Raw genomic sequence first — 14,296 nt, forward strand, 5'->3', positions numbered from 1 at the left:
ATATATAAGCTTTATGAACCTTGGGTTAGGTGAACGGTCTTTTGGGCTGAGTGATTGTGTGTGTTGATCAGGTGTTTGAATTGTATTGGCGTGTTCTATGGAGCTAGGAGCTAGCAGAGGAGCTAGGAGCTAGCAGAGGAGCTAGGAGCTAGCGTAACAAACACGCAGGTGTTTTTATGCAGGATTAATTTGTGGCATATTAAATATAAGCCTGGTTGTGTTGTGGCTAATAGAGTATATATATGTCTTGTGTTTATTTACTGTTGTAGTCATTCCCAGCTGAATATCAGGTACCATGAGTATGCAGCCTTGGCTGCTAAACATTTGATAGCTTGACCGTATGTGCGTCACGTACGTAACTTTTAAAAATATATAAGCTTTATGAACCTTGGGTTAGGTGAACGGTCTTTTGGGCTGAGTGATTGTGTGTGTTGATCAGGTGTTTGAATTGTATTGGCGTGTTCTATGGAGCTAGGAGCTAGCAGAGGAGCTAGGAGCTAGCGTAACAAACACGCAGGTGTTTTTATGCAGGATTAATTTGTGGCATATTAAATATAAGCCTGGTTGTGTTGTGGCTAATAGAGTATATATATGTCTTGTGTTTATTTACTGTTGTAGTCATTCCCAGCTGAATATCAGGTCACCCCCGGCTCTCACAGCATCTTCCCTATCTGAATAGCTTCAACTCCCCACTAGTCCTTCACTTGCACTTTACTCATCCACAAATCTTTCATCCTCGCTCAAATTAATGGGGAAATTGTCGCTTTCTCGGTCCGAATCTCTCTCACTTCATGCGGCCATCATTGTAAACAATAGGGAACTTTGCGTATATGTTCAACTGACTACGTCACGCTACTTCCGGTAGGGGCAAGCCTTTTTTTTATCAGATACCAAAAGTTGCAATCTTTATCGTCGTTGTTCTATACTAAATCCTTTCAGCAAAAATATGGCAATATCGCGAAATGATCAAGTATGACACATAGAATAGATCTGCTATCCCCGTTTAAATAAAAAAAATTCATTTCAGTAGGCCTTTAAACACCTTTAACTTGTTAACAATATTAACTATATGTGTTAAACATGCTTGTATTATCATTAAACACCTTTAACTTGTTAACAATATTAACTGTATGTATTAAACATGCTTGTATTATCATTAAACACCTTTAATTTATTAACAATATTAACTATATGTGTTAAACATGCTTGCATTATCATTAAACACCTTTAACTTGTTAACAAAAACATATTTCATAAATAAGTAAATATAAATTTTTTTAATGAATGATGTAGATCCCCGCGACTTGATCAATTGAAAAGTAGCTCGCCTGCAAAAAAAGTGTGAGCACCCCTGATTTAATCCATACAGGAAAAAGGAAAACATTGGATTTATTAAGAGCGGCAAACTTTGTGTGAATGTTAGAATTTAAAAAATTAGATAGGTTAAATGTTAAGTCTATTTGCCAGTCTGTGACATCCTCAAAACAAAAATGGTGGATAGCTACTGTGCTCGAGAAAGGTCATAATGAACGCAAACACCACAAGACAATATCATTAATTGGTCAAGTCACCACCTTACCACAGGGCCCACACAGATAAACAGACAACATTCACACACTAGGGCCAATTTAGTGTTGCCAATCAACCTATCCCCAGGTGCATGTCTTTGGAGGTGGGAACCCACGCAGTCACGGGGAGAACACGTCAACTCCACACAGAAAGAACCTGAGCCCGGGTATCGAACCCAGGACCTTCTTATTGAGAGGCATTCTGCCCGAGTGCAGCTGGGATAGGCTCCAGCCCCATCGTGACCCCGAAAGGGACACGCGAACGGATGGATGGACAACACAACAACTTTCAGTTACAGCACGATTGCAAAAACCAAAAGAAATACAGACGCCGCAACACAATCATTTAAAGCCGCAACAGCCACACCAGAAGTGACAGCAGAACAAGTTACGACGATGCACCGACTTCCGGAACACAAGGACAATTTATTTCATGAGAAATAAATAAATAGAAGAGATGAATGGAGGAGGCTGTGGAAATTAGGAAGCTAGGGGCCATCACCATCAACAGGGATGATTCCGCACACCTGGGACGCTGTCAGTCATTGATGCCAGAGCGGAGAACACATACTGTATGGCAGGGTCGGGCAACTTTATTTAGCAGGTAAATCTACTTTTAACATATTGGTTATTGTACTTTTATTGAAAATCGCTTAAATGTTGAAAATGTGAGCAGAAAATGTTCCCTCTCGTTTATTCAAATAAGATGTGAATGAGTTGGCCATTAATTGTTGTTTACCGTATTTTTCGGAGTATAAGTCGCTCCGGAGTATAAGTCGCAGCGGCCGGAAATGCATAATAAAGAAGGAAAAAAACATATATAAGTCGCACTGGAGTATAAGTCGCATTTTTGGGGAAAATTTATTTGATAAAAGCCAACACCAAGAATAGACATTTGAAAGGCAATTTAAAATAAAGAATAGTGAACAACAGGCTGAATAAGTGTACGTTATATGGGGCATAAATAACCAACCGAGGACGTGCCTAGTATGTTAATGTAACATATTATGGTAAGAGTCATTCAAATAACTATACCATATAGAACATGCTATACGTTTACTAGGGGTGTGGGAAAAAAATCGATTCAAATTCGAATCGCGATTCTCACGTTGTGCGATTCAGAATCGATTCTTTTTTTTTTTTTAATCTTTTTTTTTTTTTTATTTAAAATTTTTTTTTATTTTTTTTTTTATTATTCTATCCAACAAAACAATACACAGCAATACCATAACAATGCAATCCAATTCCAAAACCAAACCCGACCCAGCAACACTCAGAACTGCAATAAACTGAGCAATTGAGGAGACACAAACACGACACACAACAAACCAAAAGTAGTGAAACAAAAATGAATATTATCAACAACAGTATCAATATTAGTTACAATTTCAACACAGCAGTGATTAAAAATCCCTCATTGACATTATCATTAGACATTTATAAAAATAAAAATAAATGAACAATAGTGTCACAGTGGCTTACACTTACATCGCATCTCATAAGCTTGACAACACACTGTGTCCAATATTTTCACAAAGATAAAATAAGTCATATTTTTGGTTCACTTAATAGTTAAAACAAATTTACATTATTGCAATCAGTTGATAAAACATTGTACTTTACAATTATAAAAGCTTTTTACAAAAATCTACTACTCTGCTTGCATGTCAGCAGACTGGGGTAGATCCTGCTGAAATCTATGTATTGAATGAATAGACAATCCTTTTGAATCGGGGAAAATACCGTTTTTGAATCGAGAATCGTGTTGAATTGAAAAAAAAAATAGATTTTGAATCGAATCCTGACCCCAAGAATCGATATTGAATCGAATCGTGGGACACCCAAAGATTCACAACCCTAACGTTTACCAAACAATCTGTCACTCCTAATCGCTAAATCCCATGAAATCTTATACGTCTAGTCTCTTACGTGAATGAGCTAAATAATATTATTTGATATTTTACGGTAATGTGTTAATCATTTCACACTTAAGTCGCTCCTGAGTATAAGTCGCACCCCCGGCCAAACTATGAAAAAAACTGACTTATAGTCCGAAAAATACGGTACTTGTTTGTACCCATAAATCATTTATACATAATTACTTTACACAAAATAACAGGAATATTGAAAACTTCACCTGCAGTGTCCGGTATCAACTATTTCTATCAGTCACACTGATCTGTTTTTTTTTTGCTAAAAAGTTAATCGGACAATCGTTTCCTATTGTATCGTTCTACAAACCCCGTTTCCATATGAGTTGGGAAATTGTGTAAGATGTAAATATAAATGGAATACAATGATTTGCAAATCCTTTTCAACCCATATTCAGTTGAATATGCTACAAAGACAACATATTTGATGTTCAAACTCATAAACATTTTTTTTTGCAAATAATCATTAACTTTAGAATTTGATGCCAGCAACACGTGACAAAGAAGTTGGGAAAGGTGGCAATAAATACTGATAAAGTTGAGGAATACTCATCAAACACTTATTTGGAACATCCCACAGGTGAACAGGCTAATTGGGAACAGGTGGGTGCCATGATTGGGTATAAAAGCAGCTTCCATGAAATGCTCAGTCATTCACAAACAAGGATGGGGCGAGGGTCACCACTTTGTCAACAAATGCGTGAGCAAATTGTTGAACAGTTTAAGAAAAACCTTTCTCAACCAGCTATTGCAAGGAATTTAGGGATTTCACCATCTACGCTCCGTAATATCAAAGGGTTCAGAGAATCTGGAGAAATCACTGCACGTAAGCAGCTAAGCCCGTGACCTTCGATCCCTCAGGCTGTACTGCATCAACAAGCGACATCAGTGTGTAAAGGATATCACCACATGGGCTCAGGAACACTTCAGAAACCCACTGTCAGTAACTACAGTTGGTCGCTACTAGGGATGATACTCGAAACCGGTTTTCCCGGTTGTTCGATAAGAAAAGAACCGAGTCCTCGGACTCAAATCTCTTTTTAAAAACCGGTACCCGTTATCGAGACCACTATAGCAAAGAAAAAGAGTTGGTTCTATATTCGAACCCCTCGGAACGAATCCCGTCCCGACCAGAAATGCTCCGTGTGACATCACAACAAATCAGTCACGTAGCTCGGTCATTAAGCGCAGATAGCGAAAGCAGGAAAAAAATGGACGGGAAAAAGCGCTCCAATGTGTAATAAAGTTCAAAACAAAAGGTATAATCCAATGGATAACTTTACTGGGAGATTTGAGCAGACTACAAACACATGACGAACACTTTTACGACCAACCGGAAACATAGCAACGCACCTCCTTTACGGCAGCTGTCGCAACGTTCTTATAGCAACCGCAGCACATACATATATATACAACATATATGACATGATCTCCCTTTTTCAACTTTTGTTTTTCTTTCCTTGTAAACAAAACAAAATCACACTGTATATGTGTTGTCTGTCTAATTATAAATAATGCAGACGAGGCGTGTTGGCTGAGTTCTTGACGTTTACTTTCATGGGTGACGACATGCAACAACACTTTTCGGGGCTACCGCGCATGCTCGTCACTCCCATTGCATGATGGGTAGTGTAGTTGTTATATTCCCTAGCTCATAACATCTTTCCCCCTATAAAGAAATAATGTTAACTCAATAAAGTGTATTTCTTTTTTTAGCTTTAACTTTTCATTTTTTAGCATTGTAACCACATTTGCAAACAACTTTTCTATTCATAGAATTTTCTTTCAATAAAGAAATAAAGTGCAAAAATGTCAAAGCATCATAACAAACAGTTATGTCAAATAGCAGCAGAATTGCACTTTTTGGAGAGCTGTATTATTTCCAGTTTTGTGCCCAAGGGACTGATTTTATTTAACACTAGTATTATTTATACACCTATAGTGATCACAGAGACAGGTTGTTTTTGTGTTACCTTATATATTTGTTTTTCTGAAAAATCCCACTTAATATACTGTGGATAACAGTCAATATTTTTTTTATTTTTTTTAGGGGGGCAACAGTCAATATTGATTTATTTTTTAGACTAAATTGTTTTCTTATATAATAAAAGTGAGCTTTTGTTCAACCAAATATTGTGTATTTTTTTCCATATACAACAACCTATCTGGACTCGATAAGAGAATCGATAAGGAATCGGTTCGATAAGAGGATTCGATAATAGACTCGAACTCGATAATTTCTTATCAAACATCATCCCTAGTCGCTACATCTGTAAGTGCAAGTTAAAACTCTCCTATGCAAGGCGAAAACCGTTTATCAACAACACCCAGGAACGCCGACGGCTTCGCTGGGCCTGAGCTCATCTAAGATGGACTGATACAAAGTGGAAAAGTGTTCTGTGGTCTGACGAGTCCACATTTCAAATTGTTTTTGGAAATTGTGGACGTCGTGTCCTCCGGACCAAAGAGGAAAGAACCATCCGGATTGTTATAGGCGCAAAGTTGAAAAGCCAGCATGTGTGATGGTATGGGGGTGTATTAGTGCCCAAGACATGGGTAACTTACACATCTGTGAAGGCGCCATTAATGCTGAAAGGTACATACAGGTTTTGGAGCAACATATGTTGCCATCCAAGCAACGTTACCATGGACGCCCCTGCTTATTTCAGCAAGACAATGCCAAGTCACGTGTTACATCAACGTGGCTTCATAGTAAAAGAGTGCGGGTACTAGACTGGCCTGCCTGTAGTCCAGACCTGTCTCCCATTGAAAATGTGTGGCGCATTATGAAGCCTAAAATACCACAACGGAGACTGTTGAACAACTTAAGCTGTACATCAAGCAAGAATGGGAAAGAATTCCACTTCAAAAATGTGTCTCCTCAGTTCTTAAATGTTTACTGAGTGTTGTTAAAAGGAAAGGCCATGTAACACAGTGGTGAACATGCCCTTTCCCAACTACTTTGGCACGTGTTGCAGCCATGAAATTCTAAGTGTATTTTTTTTTTTCAAATAATAATTAAGTTCATGAGTTTGAACATCAAATATCTTGTCTTTGTAGTGCATTCAATTGAATATGGGTTGAAAAGGACTTGCAAATCATTGTATTCCGTTTATATTTACATCTAACACAATTTCCCAACTCATATGGAAACGGGGTTTGTAAAAAAAATTATATCGGCCCTGAATCGTATCGGCAACCACAAATATCGAATCAAATTGTTGTTAAAACAAATAGCTACACCCTTAGTGGGACAATATATTGTCCAGTAAAATGTATCATCGGCTCAGGCCAAATTGGCAGGTACAAATTGATGACCAGCACTACCCACATCCAAACGTCATTTCTGACAAATAAATAGCACATTATGGTATAACAAAAGTAAAAGATCTTACCCATGTGATCAAGATATCTTTAGGTGGGCATCATCGCTCTGTTGCCCTCAAGAATGCTCACTCAACCCCTGAGACACAAAAATAGTTGTCAGTCAACAAACTCATGGTAAAAACATCCATATTCATGAAAAATATGACACTTGGTCGCGAAGTGCGCTTCTTAGGCAGCGACCAGAGTACCTGCAGCCATCTAAGCCCCACGTTAATGTGTTTAAAGTGTAGTTCAAGTGAGAAGTGTGCAAGTCCGGTCAGACGTTGGAACACGGAGTACTTCTGACAGAACTATCACAATGACTTGCTCTCAAATGGACACTTTAGCAAGGACGTGTCGGAGGCTGAAAAGGCCCAAACAACAACATTTGTCGACATTGACTACGTTTCCATGCACTAAAATAGTCTGATTTCTCAAATAGTTTGGTTCTTTGTATTTTCACACCTACATGTGAAGTTGCAGTGTCCATGCGCATTCTTTAATGCAATTATGGGTCATACACCGTATCCCTCCTGTACTTGGGGGCACTTATTTCCTTTAAGTACAGATTATTGTATTGTTTTTCCGGTTGCCCTGTGACTTCACATCAAAACAAGGCATATTTGCGGCTCCTCACAAATCAACATCCCATTTTTTGTTTTACCTGATGTCCGACGTAATATATCGCCACTTATACTACGTCTCTAATAACTATGTTGATGTTAAAGGCCTACTGAGACCCACTACTACCGACCACGCAGTCTGATAGTTTATATATCAATGATGAAATCTTAACATTGCAACACATGCCAATACGGCCGGGTTAACTTTAAATTTCCCGCTAAACTTCCGGTTGAAAACGTGTATGTATGATGACGTATGCGCGTGACGTCAATGGTTGAAGCGGAAGTATTCGGACACCATTGTATCCAATACAAAAAGCTCGGGTTTCATCGCAAAATTCCACAGTATTCTGGACATCTGTGTTGGTGAATCTTTTGCAATTTGTTTAATGAACAATGAAGACTGCAAAGAAGAAAGCTTTAGGTGGGATCGGTGTATTAGCGGCTGGCTGCAGCAACACAACCAGGAGGACTTTGACTTGGATAGCAGACGTGCTATCCGACGCTAGCCGCCGACCGCATCTATGATCGGGTGAAGTCCTTCGTCGATCGCTGGAACGCAGGTGAGCACGGGTGTTGATGAGCAGATGAGGGCTGGCTGGCGTAGGTGGATAGCTAATGTTTTTAGCATAGCTCTGTGAGGTCCCATTGCTAAGTTAGCTTCAATGGCGTCGTTAGCAACAGCATTGTTAAGTTTCGCCAGGCTGGAAAGCATTAACCGTGTAGTTACAGGTCCAGGGTTTAATAGTATTGTTGATTTTCGGTCTATCCTTCCAGTCAGGGGTTTATTTATTTTGTTTCTATCTGCAGTTAAGCCCGATGCTATCACGTTAGCTCCGTAGCTAAAGTGCTTCGCCGATGTATTGTCGTGGAGATAAAAGTCACTGTGAATGTCCATTTCGCGTTCTCGACTCTCATTTTCAAGAGGATATAGTATCCGAGGTGGTTTAAAATACAAATCCGTGATAATAGAAAAAGGAGAGAGTGTGGAATCCAATGAGCCCTTGTACCCAAGTTACGGTCAGAGCGAAAAAAGATGCGTCCTGCACTGCACTCTAGTCCTTCACTCTCACGTTCCTCATCCACAAATCTTTCATCCTCGCTCAAATTAATGGGGTAATCGTCGCTTTCTCTGTCCGAATCGCTCTCGCTGCATTGTAAACAATGGGAAAATGTGAGCAGTCCTTCCTCCGGTGACGTCACGCTACTTCCGGTACAGGCAAGGCTTTTTTTTATCAGCGACCAAAAGTTGCAAACTTTATCGTTGATGTTCTCTACTAAATCCTTTCAGCAAAAATATGGCAATATCGCGAAATGATCAAGTATGACACAGAATGGATCTGCTATCCCCGTTTAAATAAAAACATTTCATTTCAGTAGGCCTTTAAATAGCAAACAGCTTCAAAAATTATCTTAAAAGTGCGCTAAAAACATGACACTATCTCCAAAAGGTCTCGGAATCGCTGGATTGGACGCGGGTCCAGAGCAAAGACTGGAAAGGAAACTTTCGAACGTCTCAAAGTTCAATCAATAATCTGTGGATTGATGGAAGGAGTTTTAAGCATGAAGCAAAAGACAGCTCGTTCGTTTGCCCGCTCGATAGAGAACCAAATAAATGTGTCACTTTCCATGTCTATGGACAATAAAAAAAACGGAAGGAAAATCTTGACAGCGACAAACTTGTTATGATGCCACCGTTCTTCATCTGTTGTCCCCGACCAGTCACAGACGAAGGCACTGAGGAGACACTGTGCATGTGCAATCTACCCAGATTTCCAAACATTGAACGGGGAATAGAGAAAAGAGTTTTCCACTCGTTTTAATTCCCATTCCAATTCACAATAATACAGTCCGGTTCACATGTTTTACTATCAAACCAAAACATTGTTACGTCAAATAATTTTTCCATTCCAAAGGATAAACAGATGGCCGCGACGTACACGGATCTTTGCCGCGTTCCAGTTACCTCAGAAGTTCGAAGTCGGAGCTGGAAGTGACTTCACAGCCGAGTTGTGAGCGTTCACGTTAATATTGTGCAGACCGTATATACCACATGAAATAAACGTAGTTTACGCTACAGTGACGTTACCAAATATAAACGTACAACAATACGTCGTATATGGCTGATTAACTCCGACCATAACTACTCAGAAGTGTTAATAACGGATATTATTGTTGAAAAATTACTGAATTGATTTCAACTCACTGAATCGCTTGGAATCGCATTGTTAAAAAAAATTAGATTGTCCCTGAATCGTATTCGCAACCAGAGACATTGAATCGAATCCGCCATCTTTTAAACCAGGGTTAGGGAACCTGTGGCTCTTTTGATGACTGCATCTGGCGCTCAGATAAATCTTAGCTGACATTGCTTAAAGGCCTACTGAAATTATTATTTTTTTATCTAAACGGGGATAGCAGATCCATTCTATGTGTCATACTTGATCATTTCGCGATATTGCCATATTTTTGCTGAAAGGATTTAGTATAGAACAACGACGATAAAGTTTGCAACTTTTGGTCTCTGATAAAAAAAGCCTTGTCCCTACCGGAAGTAGCGTGACGACACCGGAGGAAGGACTGCTCACATTTTCCTATTGTTTACACCAGCAGCGAGAGAGATTCGGACCGAGAAAGAGACGATTACCCCATTAATTTGAGCCAGGATGAAAGATTTGTGGATGAGGAACGTGAAAGTGAAGGACTAGCGTGCAGTGCAGAACGTATCTTTTTTTCGCTCTGACCGTAACTTAGGTACAAGGGGTTCAATGGATTCCCCACTTTCTCCTTTTTCTATTGTGGATCACGGATTTGTATTTCAAACCACCTCGGATACCATATCCTCTTGAAAATGAGAGTCGAGAACACGAAATGGACATTCACAGTGACTTTTATCTCCACAACAATACATCGGCAAAGCTCTTTAGCTACTGAGCTAACGTGATAGCATCGGGCTTTACTGCATATAGAAACAAAACAAATAAGTCCCTGACTGGAAGGATAGACAGTATATTATATACAACAATACTACCAAAATCTGGACATGTAAATACACGGTTAATGCTTTCCAGCTTGGCGAAGCTTAGCAATGCTGTTGCTAATGACGCCATTGAAGCTAACTTAGCTACGGAACCTCGACAGAGCTATGCTAAAAACATTAGCTCTGCACCTACGCCAGCTCTCATCTGCTCATCACGACCCGTGCTCACCTGCGTTCCAGCGATCGACGGTACAACAAAGGACTTCACTCTGTCACTGATGCGGTTGGTGGCCCGGAGACGGAGGAAGTCAAGGTGAGGTTGTTCGGCTAGCGCGTCTGCTATCCTCAAAGTCCTCCTGGTTGTGTTGCTGTAGTCCGCCGCTAATACACCGATCCCACCTACAGCTTTCTTCTTTGCCGTCTTCATTGTTCATTAAACAAATTGCAAAAGATTCACCAACACAGATGTCCAGAATACTGTGGAATTTTGAGATGAAAACAGAGCTTTTTGTATTGGATTCAATGGGCTCCGAATACTTCCGCTTCAACCGTTGACGTCACGCGCAAACGTCATCATATCGAAACGTTTTCAGCCGGAAGTTTGCCGGGAAATTTAAAATTGCACCTTATAAGTTAACCCGGCCGTATTGGCATGTGTTGCAATGTTAAGATTTCATCATTCATATATAAACTATCAGACTGCGTGGTCGGTAGTAGTGGGTTTCAGTAGGCCTTTAACACGATAAGTGATGAATAATTCCGCTGGTAATCACAGTGTTAAAAATAACGTTCAAACTATAAAACATTCTCATGCATTTTAACCCATCCGTCCGTTTTCTACACCTGTTCAAGAAGCCGCATTAATGGCAAGAAGTATTTTATTTATTATTGGTTAGCTTCGGAATAACAATGTTATTAAAAAGAATAACAGACTTATTATACTGTAAAAAATGTTGGTCTTACTTAAAAAATGCACGCATTTAGTTGTATTCAGTGTTAAAAAATATTATATGGCTCTCACGGAAATAAATTTTAAAATATTTGTCTTTCACGGCTCTTTCAGCCAAAAAAGGTTTCCCGGACCCCTGTTTTATACGCACTCAGAGGGTGGTGAGTATGCTCCACCTTTCCGAGCCGGAAATCCGACCTTGAGGGGCGCTCCAGTTGAAATTCCAAATCGGAACTGGGAAAATCCGACAAATGGAGCGCACCAACAGAATGCTTCTTTTGGGACCATCGGACTAATTTAGTGCATGGAAACAAAGTCAATGCAAGAATCATTGAAAATGCTAAGTGGGACATATACAGGCTGGTGTATGGACTGCACAGAAAATGAGACTTTCATATCTGCAACAGATATTGGTCACGACAGCATCTACAGCAGTGTTTTTCAACCACTGTGCCGTGGGAGATTATGTAGTTTCACATATTTGGGTTAAAAATATTTTTTGCAAACCAGTAATTATAATCTACAAATAATGTGCTGTTGTTGAGTGTCTAGAGCTCGGCATAGTAACCATGTTATTCTCCTCAATATCAGTAGGTGGCAGCCGGTAACTAATTGCTTTGTAGATGTCGAGAACACGTCGTGAGACAACGATGGTTTGTGCAGACGACAGCGGGAGGCAGCGTGCATGTAAAAAGGTATCTAATGCTTGAACCAAAAATAAACAAAAGGTGAGTGCCCCTAAGAAAACGCATTAAAACTTAGGGATGACTACGCAGAACGAAACTAAAACTGAACTGGCTACAAAGTAAACAAAAACAGAATGCTGGACGACAGCAAAGACTTGCAGTGTGTGGAGCAGAGACGGCGTCCACAAAATACACCCGTACATGACAATCAACAACGTCCACACAAAAAAAAAGATAGCAACAACAGAAATATTCTTGATTGCTAAAACAAAGCAGGTGCGGGGAATAGCGCTCAAAAGGAAGACATGAAACATACCAACAAAACAGGAAAAGCCACCAAAATAGGAGCGCAAGACAAGAACTAAAACACTACGCACCGGAAAACACCAAAAAAAACCTCAAAATGATGTGACCGGTCGTGACAGTACACCTACTTTGAGACAAGATCTATATTGATGCATGGCTGTTTATGGTTGAAATTAATATCCAACAATTGCGACGACCACTTTTTATTGTCTACCGAGTTTCATTTGCCGGCCAAGTCACATAATATATATACGGCTTTTAAACACACATAAGTGAATGCAAGGCATACTTGATCAACAGCCATACAGGTCACACTGAGGGTGGCCGTATAAACAACTTTAACACTGTTACAAAATATGCGCCACACTGTGAACCCACACCAAACAAGAATGACAAAACACATTTGGGGAGAACATCCGCACCGTAACACAACATAAACACAACAGAACAAATACCCAGAACCCCTTGCAGCACTAACTCTTCCGGGACGCTACAATATACCCCCATCTCCCGAATTCGGAGTCCTCAAGGTTGGCAAGTATGCTCAAAAAAGGTTGAAAAACACATGTTTCTTCAGCATTGTACACACGTTTACATCAGGACTTTGGGAAGGCCATCCTAAAACCTTAATTCTAGCCTGAGTTAGCCATTCCTTTACCCCTTTACGTCTATATCTACAGTGTAGATGCTGGCATTACCAATTAGCATACTTGCCAACCGTCCCGAAAATCTCCCGGGGCAACCATTCTCCCGAATTTCTCCCGATTTCCACCCGGACAACAATATTGGGGGTGTGCCTTAAAGGCACTGCCGTTAGCGTCCTCTACAACCTGTCGTCACGTCCGCTTTTCCTCCATACAAACAGCGTGCCGGCCCAGTCACATATATGCGGCATAAAAAAACACACACATAAGTGAATGCAAGGCATACTTGATCAACAGCCATACAGTTTACACTGAGGGTGACCGTATAAACAACTTTAACACTGTTACAAATATGCGCCACACTGTGAACCCACACCAAACAAGAATGACAAACACATTTCGGGAGAACATCCGCACCATAACACAACAGAACAAATACCCAGAGCCCCTTGCAGCACTAACTCTTCCGGGACGCTACAATATACGCCCATCTCCCGAATTCGGAGTCCTCAAGGTTGGCAAGTATGCTCAAAAAAGGTTGGAAAACACTTGTTTCTTCAGCATTGTCCACATGTTTACGTCAGGACTTTGGGAAGGCCATTCTATAACCTTAGTTAGCCATTCCTTTACCACTTAACATCTATATCTACAGTGTATATGCTGTCATTACCAATTAGTCAGCAGTCGGCCTATGGGGGGTGTAAAACGTCCACAATCGGTGCCTTGCACCATTGTGGCCTTTTACTCCCAGATTTTTTAAACATGCAACGAGTCAACTGCGTCACTCGAGTAAAAAAAAAAACAAAAAAAAACACGCAGAGTGGAAAATACACGCGTGTCGGTGATCTCCTCGCACGGGTCACATGTCAACATGCTAATTAGCGCTGCTAGATTAACAGGATAGCATGGCGTGTTAGCCCACTTACGGAAACACGCCGCCCATCCCCCACCGGCGGCGGATGGCAACATAATACAGTCCGGCATGCTATATTGGTACTAATGTATGCTTCTCCATTGCATATCAAGGCGCTGTCATCAATATATAGTGTTGCGTTGACGTCCGGTGGATGCACGGGAAATCCCAAACGCTTGTTTTTTTAATGTACATCATAAGCATCTACTCCTTAAATTGACAAATAAATAAATAAAGAGAAGTGTCGTTTGTTTACATCCCAAAACAGGTCATGCTCTCCTTGGGGTGGTTATTGTGGCGATCGCCGCACAAGGCGGGTTTCCCCAATTG

General features: G+C 40.3%; 1 protein-coding gene across 6 annotated transcripts in view; it reads right to left on the reverse strand.

Annotated features, from left to right (window-relative positions):
- The window catches only part of LOC133664641 (F-box-like/WD repeat-containing protein TBL1XR1), a 104,447-nt gene that overhangs the window by 89,292 nt on the left and 859 nt on the right, over positions 1–14,296 (reverse strand). For all 6 annotated transcript variants that reach the window (XR_009828604.1, XM_062069448.1, XM_062069449.1 and 3 more), the window contains exon 2: positions 6,895–6,962. The gene's annotated coding sequence lies outside the window, so the exon portion shown is untranslated. The remainder of the gene's footprint in view (positions 1–6,894; positions 6,963–14,296) is intronic.

This window comes from Entelurus aequoreus, linkage group LG14 (assembly GCF_033978785.1).
Source record: "Entelurus aequoreus isolate RoL-2023_Sb linkage group LG14, RoL_Eaeq_v1.1, whole genome shotgun sequence".
Classification (NCBI taxonomy): Eukaryota; Metazoa; Chordata; class Actinopteri; order Syngnathiformes; family Syngnathidae; genus Entelurus; species Entelurus aequoreus.